General features: G+C 30.2%; 2 protein-coding genes across 4 annotated transcripts in view; one reads left to right on the top strand and one right to left on the bottom strand.

The window, feature by feature from the left end:
* Nucleotides 1-10000, bottom strand: part of LOC137647222 (BTB/POZ domain-containing protein 6-B-like) — a 129169-nt gene that overhangs the window by 80457 nt on the left and 38712 nt on the right. Inside the window, exon 1 of one of the 3 annotated variants that reach the window (XM_068380587.1) lies at nt 7523-7817. The exons of the other annotated variants lie outside the window; for them this stretch is intronic. The gene's annotated coding sequence lies outside the window, so the exon portion shown is untranslated. Of the gene's footprint in view, nt 1-7522; nt 7818-10000 lie in introns of those variants that run through there. 3 annotated transcript variants of the gene reach the window in all.
* The window catches only part of LOC137647224 (uncharacterized), a 300889-nt gene that overhangs the window by 258285 nt on the left and 32604 nt on the right, over nt 1-10000 (top strand).

Here is a 10000-nt window from a genome sequence, read left to right as displayed (position 1 = left end):
GGCAAGGGACAGTGACATTGCCCTATCAAGCAGGACAATGCCATAGGGACTGACGATATATCGTATGATCAGCGCCCAAAACCCCTCTCCACCCAAGCTAGGACCAGGGAGGGCCATGCAATGGCTGGTAATGACTCAGCAGATAGACTTATAGGCTCCCCCAAACCCCCCAACCTTAGCTCACAAGGATGGTAAGGTTGCAGACACTAATGACACTAACGAGACTGAACGGGACTCGAACCAGGCAGAGACGTTACCAATCGGGCCACAACCCTACTGGATGTTTTACCACCTGTATAGAATCAGATATGCTAATAACGTGGTTTTTAATTACTGGCTTAGCTAATGGATTTATGACACCATCAATTGTTTAATTAAACTAATTGAATTCATTCGATACTGGTTCACTGGATTCATAAACTTACGTTATCATCTATGTAATTTAAAGGTTTAAAGGCCACTCGTGAATGGCAGAGAGAAGGGACAGTGACATGGTCCTATCGAGCAGGACAATGACTTAGAGATTAACCATAAGTACATATGATCAGCACTAATTCAAACCCCCCATCTATAGCTCACAAACATGGTGAGGTTGCAGCTACCAAAGAAACGAATGAGTTTGAGCAGGACTTGAACCACAGTCTGGGACGTTACCACTTTGACCCCTACAACCCTTGATGTCACACTATCCTTATCGATACTTATTCTTTTATGTGTATATTAAAGTGGGGATGTTTTTCACTTTTCATGGGACGTTTTATATTCTCAATTCCTACTTCATCGAAATTACATTTAAATTAGGTTTTTTTTTTTTTTTTTTTTTTTTTTTTGCGTAAAAGGCAAATTTTACATTGCTTGTTCGTTATCACATTTTTACATGGATTATTCGGAATGTTGGGTCTGATTCCCATATGATAAGATAGAAACCATAAATCAGAATTTCATATATATATATATATATATATATATATATATATATATATATATATATATATATATATATATATATATATATATGATCATTTTTAGATTTTCGTATAACTAATATTTCTGTATTTATCTTCTATAAAGTGTTGTTCAAGGTGACTTCACCTAATTACATTTCTACATGCAATGTTGCCTAATATTTTTTCAATCACATTTTGAAATCTCAAATCTATAATTTTTCACCATAATTTTCATACTCGATATATTTTATTACACTAATTTACTAAGCTTTCTATTAGGCTTTTTTTTTTTTTTTTTTTTTTTTTTTAATACTTTGATATGACGATTCGCTCTCATAATTAGGAATACGAGGGTACACCTATGTTAATGACATTCGAGTAATGACCTTCTGTGAGATACTGATCTCTATCCAGGTGTTACTGCGAGTTATGTTGAAGACTTCGCCTTTTGACCATGGTAAAATCTCTAGGGACTAGGGTATCTTGTATATTTACGATCATATATATATATATATATATATATATATATATATATATATATATATATATATATATATATATATATATATATATATATAGATATATATATATATATACAGATATATATATATATATATATATATATATATATATATATATATATATATATATATATATATATATATATATATATATGTGTGTGTGTGTGTGTGTGTGTGTGTGTGTGTGTGTGTGTGTGCGCGTGCGTGCGTCTGGGGTGGGAATAAATGTATATACCACACATATTTTATATATATATATACACACACACATATATATATATATATATGTATATATATATATATATATATATATATATATATATATATATATATATATATATATATATATATATATATATATATATATATATATATATATATATATATATTGTCTTTGTGTGATTTCACATGGGGCTCTGATCCAGAGGTCGTTTAGAGAATCCAGACATTATTGTATAAAAATTATATGGCTTATTTGAATATGAAAAACACGTCTAAATGTGCAAATTTTATCCATAATCGAATGCTAAGTCACAATCATACCAATTAGCTACGATGGTGAAAATGAGTTGATTTCAATTCTAAGTACAAAAAACCTGAATTCGATAGGTATAAGTACAGAAGAATTGTCATTGACTTTTATCTTTATTCGTGGATAAGTGGTACTTCAATGTTAATACAAGTTTCCTGGACCAGGGTTCGACTCCCGGCCGGTCAGAAGTTGTTGTCTTTGTGTAATTTCGCCTGGGGCTCTGATCCCGCTGTCGTTTAGAGAATACAGGCATTAATGTATAAAAATAAATGGCTTATTTGAATATATATATATATATATATATATATATATATATATATATATATATATATATATATATATATATAAACACACACACACCGCTAGAGAGTTATTGGGTCCTTTGATTGGTCAGACAGTACTACATAGGATCCTTATCTCTGGTTACGGTTCATTTTCCTTTTGCCTACACATACACCGAATAGTCTGGCCTATTCTTTACATATTCTCCTCAGTCCTCATACTCCTAACAACACTGAGATTACCAACAATTCTTCTTCTTTCAAGGGGTTAACTACTGCACTGTCATTGTTCAGTGGTTAATTTTCCTCTTGGTAAGGGTAGAAGAGACCCTTCAACTATGGTAAGCAGCTCTTCTAATAGGAGGACACTCCAAAATCAAACCATTGTTCTTGAGTCTTGGGTAGCGCCATAGCCTCTGAACCATGGTCTTCCGCTTTCGTGGGTTAGAGTTTTCTTGCTTGCTGGTTCACTTGAGCACACTATTCTATCTTATTTCTCTTCCTCCTATTTCCTTGAAGTTTTTATAGTTTATATATGAAAAATTTATTCTAATTGTTGTTACCGTTCTTAAATATTTTATTTCAACTGTTAAATAATTCTCTTATTTCCTTGTTTCCGTTCTTCACTGGGCTACTATCCTTGTTGGAGCCTCTGGGCTTATAGCATCTTGTTTTTCCAACTAGGGTTGTAGCTTAGCAAGTAATAATAATAACAATAATAATAATAATAATAATAATAATAATAATTATAATAATAATAATAATAAACAGCTGTTGAAAGAAAGGTTGCTCAAGTCAAAGCGCTAAGATGCTGAGCACTAAAATCGAACAACCTTTGAGTACAGATGCCAAACGCGTTATCAATCTGTATCGGTATCTGTAATCAATAACGTTGCTATGACAGGTAAATATAACCCATCAGTCAATGAATCAATTCATCTTGCATTATTCTGAGTTGCAAGTTCTTATTTTTTTGTCCTATTAATGACTTCTTTCGTGTCACCTCATTGCTCTTTACACTTAAAAAAACCATAATTTTAATTGGAAATTCTCCGTAAAAATATATTTTTTTTAATCGTATTTCAGTAAAATACAGGCGACCGTAATTTAACTTTACTTTGTTATTATCTTGTACGGGTTGGTGACCGTAATATCATTCTTTTACGTCAATACAACCGTTTTTAAAACGGTAAAAATCCTGGAATAAATGTTGCCAGACATCTACTGTTTGTTAATGCAAATTTTTAACAGGGTATGGTTATAAGTTGTGTGGAACTTTGGACCATTTCGATAAAGGTAGAATCATACTGCCTGAATATATTATTAATACATCGATATTCTGTTTATCCCCGTGGAGTGACTACTCCCCTTGACTTCCTATAAGGGATTAGAAACTATTAACGGACGTGTACAAGTTTGATACTAAGTTAATCGTTTAACTAATTTCGTGTCTCCATTGCAAGTTTTGTAAGACTCAACTGAAGTTTCATATTACGCTCATAGCTTTAATTTCAGATGCGCAAGTTTCATATCACGCTCATAAGTTCATAGGGCAGTCAAAAGTTTTATATTCTCATGTTTCAGATCAAACACCATAAAAGTTTCATATCACGCTCAATAATTCATGAGTTAAAAGTTTCATATTATTCTCATGTTTCAAATCAAACAGATGAAAAGTTTCATATCACGCTAATAAGTTCACATGAGTCAAGTCTCATATTCTCATTTTTTCAAATCAAACACCTGAAAAGTTTTATGTCACGCTCATAAGTTCACATCGAGTCAAAAGTTTTATATTATTCTCATGTTTCAAATCAAACCCCTGAAAAGTTTCATATTACGTTCATGACTTTATATGAATCAAAAGTTTCATATTATTCTCATGTTTCAAATCGAACACCTGAAAAGTTTCATATTACGTTCATGAGTTTATATGAATCAAAAGTTTCATATTATTCTTATGTTTCAAATCAAACACCTGAAAAGATTCATATCGCTCATGAGTTCATGAGTCAAACGTTTTATATTATTCTCATGTTTCAAATAAAACCCCTGAAAAGTTTCATATCACGCCTATGAGTGCATGAGTCAAAAGTTTCATATTATTCTCATGTTTCAAATCGAACACCTGAAAAGTTTCATATTACATTCATGAGTTTATATGAATCAAAAGTTTCATATTACATTCATGAGTTTATATGAATCAAAAGTTTCATATTATTCTTATGTTTCAAATCAAACACCTGAAAAGATTCATATCGCTCATGAGTTCATGAGTCAAAAGTTTTATATTATTCTCATGTTTCAAATCAAACCCCTGAAAAGTTTTATATCACGCCTATGAGTGCATGAGTCAAAAGTTTCATATTATTCTCATGTTTCAAATCGAACACCTGACGAGTTTCATATTACATTCATGAGTTTATATGAATCAAAAGTTTCATATTACATTCATGAGTTTATATGAATCAAAAGTTTCATATTACATTCATGAGTTTATATGAATCAAAAGTTTCATATTATTCTCATGTTTCAAATCAAACACCTGAAAAGTTTCATATCACGCTCATAAGTTCACAGAGTCAAAAGTTTTATATTATCTCATGTTTCAAATCAAACCCCTAAAAAGTTTCATATTACGTTCATGAGTTTATATGAATCAAAAGTTTCATATTATTCTCATGTTTCAAATCGAACACCTGAAAAGTTTCATATTACGTTCATGAGTTTATATGAATCAAAAGTTTCATATTATTCATATGTTTCAAATCAAACACCTGAAAAGTTTCATATCGCTCATGAGTTCATGAGTCAAAAGTTTTATATTATTCTCATGTTTCAAATCAAACCCCTGAAAAGTTTCATATCACGACTATGAGTTCATGAGTCAAAATTTTCATATTATTCTCATGTTTCAAATCGAACACCTGAAAAGTTTCATATTACATTCATGAGTTTATATGAATCAAAAGTTTCATATTACATTCATGAGTTTATATGAATCAAAAGTTTCATATTATTCTTATGTTTCAAATCAAACACCTGAAAAGTTTCATATCGCTCATGAGTTCATGAGTCAAAAGTTTTATATTATTCTCATGTTTCAAATCAAACCCCTGAAAAGTTTCATATCACGTCTATGAGTTCATGAGTCAAAAGTTTCATATTATTCTCATGTTTCAAATCGAACACCTGAAAAGTTTCATATCACGTCTAAGAGTTCATGAGTCAAAAGTTTCATATTATTCTCATATTTCAAATCAAACCCCTGAAAAGTTTCATATCACGCCCATGAGTTCACAGAATCAAAAGGTTCATATTATTCTCATGTTTCAAATCGAACACCTGAAAAATTTCATATTACTTTCACGAGTGTATATGAATCAAAAGTTTCATATTATTCTCATGTTTCAAATAGAACCCCTGAAAAGTTTCATATCACGCTCATAAGTTCACAGTGTCAAAAGTTTCATATTATTCTCATGTTTCAAATCAAACACTTTAAAAGTTTCATATCACCCCCATAAGTTCACAGAGTCAAAAGTTTCATATTATTCTCATGTTTCAAACTAGACTGCTGAATTGCAACGTCAGCTAAAAATAAAGATAAATAAATCTGAAGTGTATCGTAACTCATCTTTAAAACAGCCTGAGAATAACAAATTCGTTTGGCTTGACATTAATTGCTTTGCAACGTTAGCGATAAGAAGCATATTTTTAAATATTGATGTTGATGCTGGCCACCAGAGGTCACGAACCTCTGCTAAAGTTATTAGCCCGTGATTGGACAAGAAAAAATCTTGTCGTTGATATTAATTTATTTTTGTTTTACACACCCAAAGATATTTATACTTTTATATTGTCGTAACCTGTCTTTTAAGTAATTTATTAACCTGTCTTTTGAGTAATTTATTAACCTGTCTTATAAGTAATTTACTAACGTGTCCTTTAAGTAATTTATTTTTATGCGACCAGATTTTAGTTGAATCCGTCGACTGATTCGGTATTTCGTCACTTCAAACAACACTTTCTTGACTTTGCAATAATAATAATAATTCAATTACACAAAAAATTGGCTTGTTGAGAAAGTCTTAAAAGATTTTCGGTGATCTATCTATTCTGAAGAAGTGTTTTAATTCTTTCATTCTACCTTGTTTTGAGTATTGTTCTCCTGTTTGGTGTTCAGCTGCTGATTCTCATCTTAATTTGTTGGACAGAAACTTATGGTCTATTAAATTTGTTATTCCTGATCTGGATATTAATCTTTGGCACCGTCGTTCAATTAGTTCATTATGCATGTTACATAAGATTTTTCATAACTCTGGTCATCCTTTACATTCAGATCTCCCTGGACAATTCTATCCTGTTCGTAATACTAGGCAGGCAGTTAATTCTAATAGCCAGGCCTTCTCCATCATGAGGCTCAATACTACACAGTATTCTAGAAGTTTTATTCCAGCTGTTACCAAGTTGTGGAATGATCTTCCTAATCGGGTAGTTGAATCAGTAGAACTTCAAAAGTTCAAAGTTGGAGCAAATGTTTTTATGTTGACCAGGCTGACATGAGTCTTTTTATTGTTTATATATGACATATCTGTTTTTGACGTTGTTAATAGTTTATATAGGACATATCTGTTTTGACGCTGTTACTGTTTTTAGAATGATATATTGTTAATTTATTCTCATCATTTATTCATTTCCTTATTACCCTTCCTCACTTGGCTATTTTTCCCTGCTGGAGCCCTTGGGCTTATAGCTTCTTGCTTTTCCAACTAGAGTTTTAGCTTGGCTAGTAATAATAATAATAATAATCGATCAATCAATATATCTATCCATTTATCTATCTATCTATCTGCTTTCTTTTTAGCATTATCTTGTAATTTCCCGTTTGCGATTCTAGCGTTATTTTAATATTTATTTCAGGAACTTGAGTTTTGCAAGATTTAATTTTTCTTTTAAATTTTTACGGGTATAAAGTTATTTTTTTCTTTTTATTCATTCCTTTATTAAATGACATTGCCACCTATGACTTTCGATCTCTTGACTCCATAGACGTTCAAATCAATCAATCACTTGATATATCTCTATACCTCTATCTTCATATATCTATATATCTGTGGTTTTTGTATCTCTATTTATCCATCTACTTATATACCTTAGATATGGCTAGCCTCGACAAAACCAGATTTAAAGTGTGAAATATATAGTACATTGTACAAAAAATCTCAAATAAAATCTTACCTTTTTTCCCCAGGGAATCTTTGTTCTTATAATCTTCTTCAGCCAAACGGTATCATGTATCACCTTATCGTTAACAAAGGCAAGCAAACATAATCGACTTAAGACTTCTCTGATATCTTAAACAATCCAAAAGGGATATGATGATGGAATAAAAACCCTTAAGGTTCACGTAACTCGCTCGGAAGCGAAAACACAAAACGCACTGTTCTTCCCTGACACCAGACTTCAGTGCCTGGTCAGAACACCTTCCTTTTGCACTTGCCGTGAGAGACCCGACTACAGCATCGGGTGAAGATGGCTCTTGGCACCCGACTTGGCTCCCATCGGTGCCAAAGCTGCTATCGTTTTTGTTTCTTCCTTTCTTGCTTCTACCCCGGTCACCGTCACCCCATCTCGGCCCCCTTCTTCACCGGGCTCCAATAAGGTGCCCCTTTTTTACTTTTTTATTTGAGGGGAGTGAAGGTGCCAGCAGTCGTGTGTGGGTTCGCAGAAGACCTCTTTAGTCTTACATTCCTTTCCTGGTTATCTGTTTTTTGCATTAGCTTCTGCAAGGTGTTTGTTTATGGTATTCCTTGAATGATGTTAGAATGCTTTATTTTGGTCTTAATAAGAAGTTTATTTATAATATCTGTCATAAACTATTCTGTTTTGTATTTTATTTTCTCTTTTTTATAATACGTTTTCATGATCACTCCTGCATATTATATCTTCTTTTCTTTGTAATTAGGGCATTGTGTTTACGTCTTATTCATCTAAGATAAATAATGCAATCGACAGGACTCTCTCTAACTTTGATGAGGACATGTTCTTTAATTAAAATTTTGAACAAAGGTTTTAAATATTTGATAATAATTACATATTTTTCAGAAGGGCAGTTTTAAACAAAAATATAATCTTGATAAAATATTTTGTTGTCAGTAACCTTACGAGCAGTATGCAATAACTTTTCTCTGACTGGTAAATATAACTCGTCAGTCAACGAAAGTTTTATATCATTGATTCATTATTTCTCTTGTATATTTATTTTCTTATTTCCTTTCCTCCCTGGGCTATTTTTCCCTGTTGGAGCCCTTGTGCTTGCACCATCCTGCTTATTCCAATTTTGGTTGGAGCTTGGCTGGTAATAGTAATAATTAATACATCTTGCAGTTTTATATTATTGATTCATTACTTCTCTTGTAGTTCATTAAGTCATTTCCTTTCCTCACTGGGCTATTTTTCCCCCTGTTGGAGCCCTTGTACTCATACCATCCTGCTTTTTCAACAATGGTTGTAACTTCAATGGTAATAATAATAATTCGTCTTGCAGTATTCAGTTCATCCCTCAATAGGGTTATATATTGTGATTGTTGAAAGACATTCAAAAAGTAAGAGAACATCGCCACTGGATTATTTATAACATTCATTTCAAGGAAATTCTAATGAATAATGTTCAATGGAAAATGACGTAACGCTGATGCTATTCGCCTTAGTATGCCATCATTATTTTCGAGGGCTCCATCTTCCTTGAGTTGTCAGTATTGTAATATCTTATTATAGATACTGTAAATGATAAATGTGCTCGTATGTTCGCATATACGATTTTATTCGTATCAGAATGTAAGCGTGTTAGTTATCCGACATCTTATTCAATACAGCCAAATTGTGTGTATGTAAACTGTACATATGTATGTGTGTGTGTATATATATACATATATATATATATATATATATATATATATATATATATATATATATATATATATATATAAATATATATATATATATATATATATATATATATATATATATATATATATGTATATATATAATGTATATATATAGATATATATATATATATATATATATATATATATATATGCATATATATATATATATATATATATATATGTATATATATAATGTATATATATATATATATATATATATATATATATATATATATATGCATATATATATATATATATATATATATATATACTGTATATGACATATATATATATATATATATATATATATATATATATATATATATATATATATATATATATATATATATATAATATAATATATATATAATATAATATATATATATATATATATATATATATATATATATATATATATATATATATATTTACTGATTATGTAGTATTTATTATATATACAGTATGTATGTATACAAAATTGCATTACTTCACGCACACGAACATACACATTAGAATTAGAATTATATATATATATAAATATATATATATATACATATATATATATATATACATATATATATATATATATATATATATATATATATATATATATATATATATATATATATATATATATATATATATATATATATATATATATATATATTATGTATATATAGTGTATACTTTCATGATAAGCATTTCCTCTTCAGACAGCGTTCTGCTAGAATTCGTTAGCCTTCTGTTAAGCGGGATTTACTCAACCGAA

Source organism: Palaemon carinicauda, chromosome 9, assembly GCF_036898095.1.
Source record: "Palaemon carinicauda isolate YSFRI2023 chromosome 9, ASM3689809v2, whole genome shotgun sequence".
NCBI lineage: Eukaryota > Metazoa > Arthropoda > Malacostraca > Decapoda > Palaemonidae > Palaemon > Palaemon carinicauda.
This window is presented reverse-complemented; position numbering and strand designations above follow the sequence as displayed.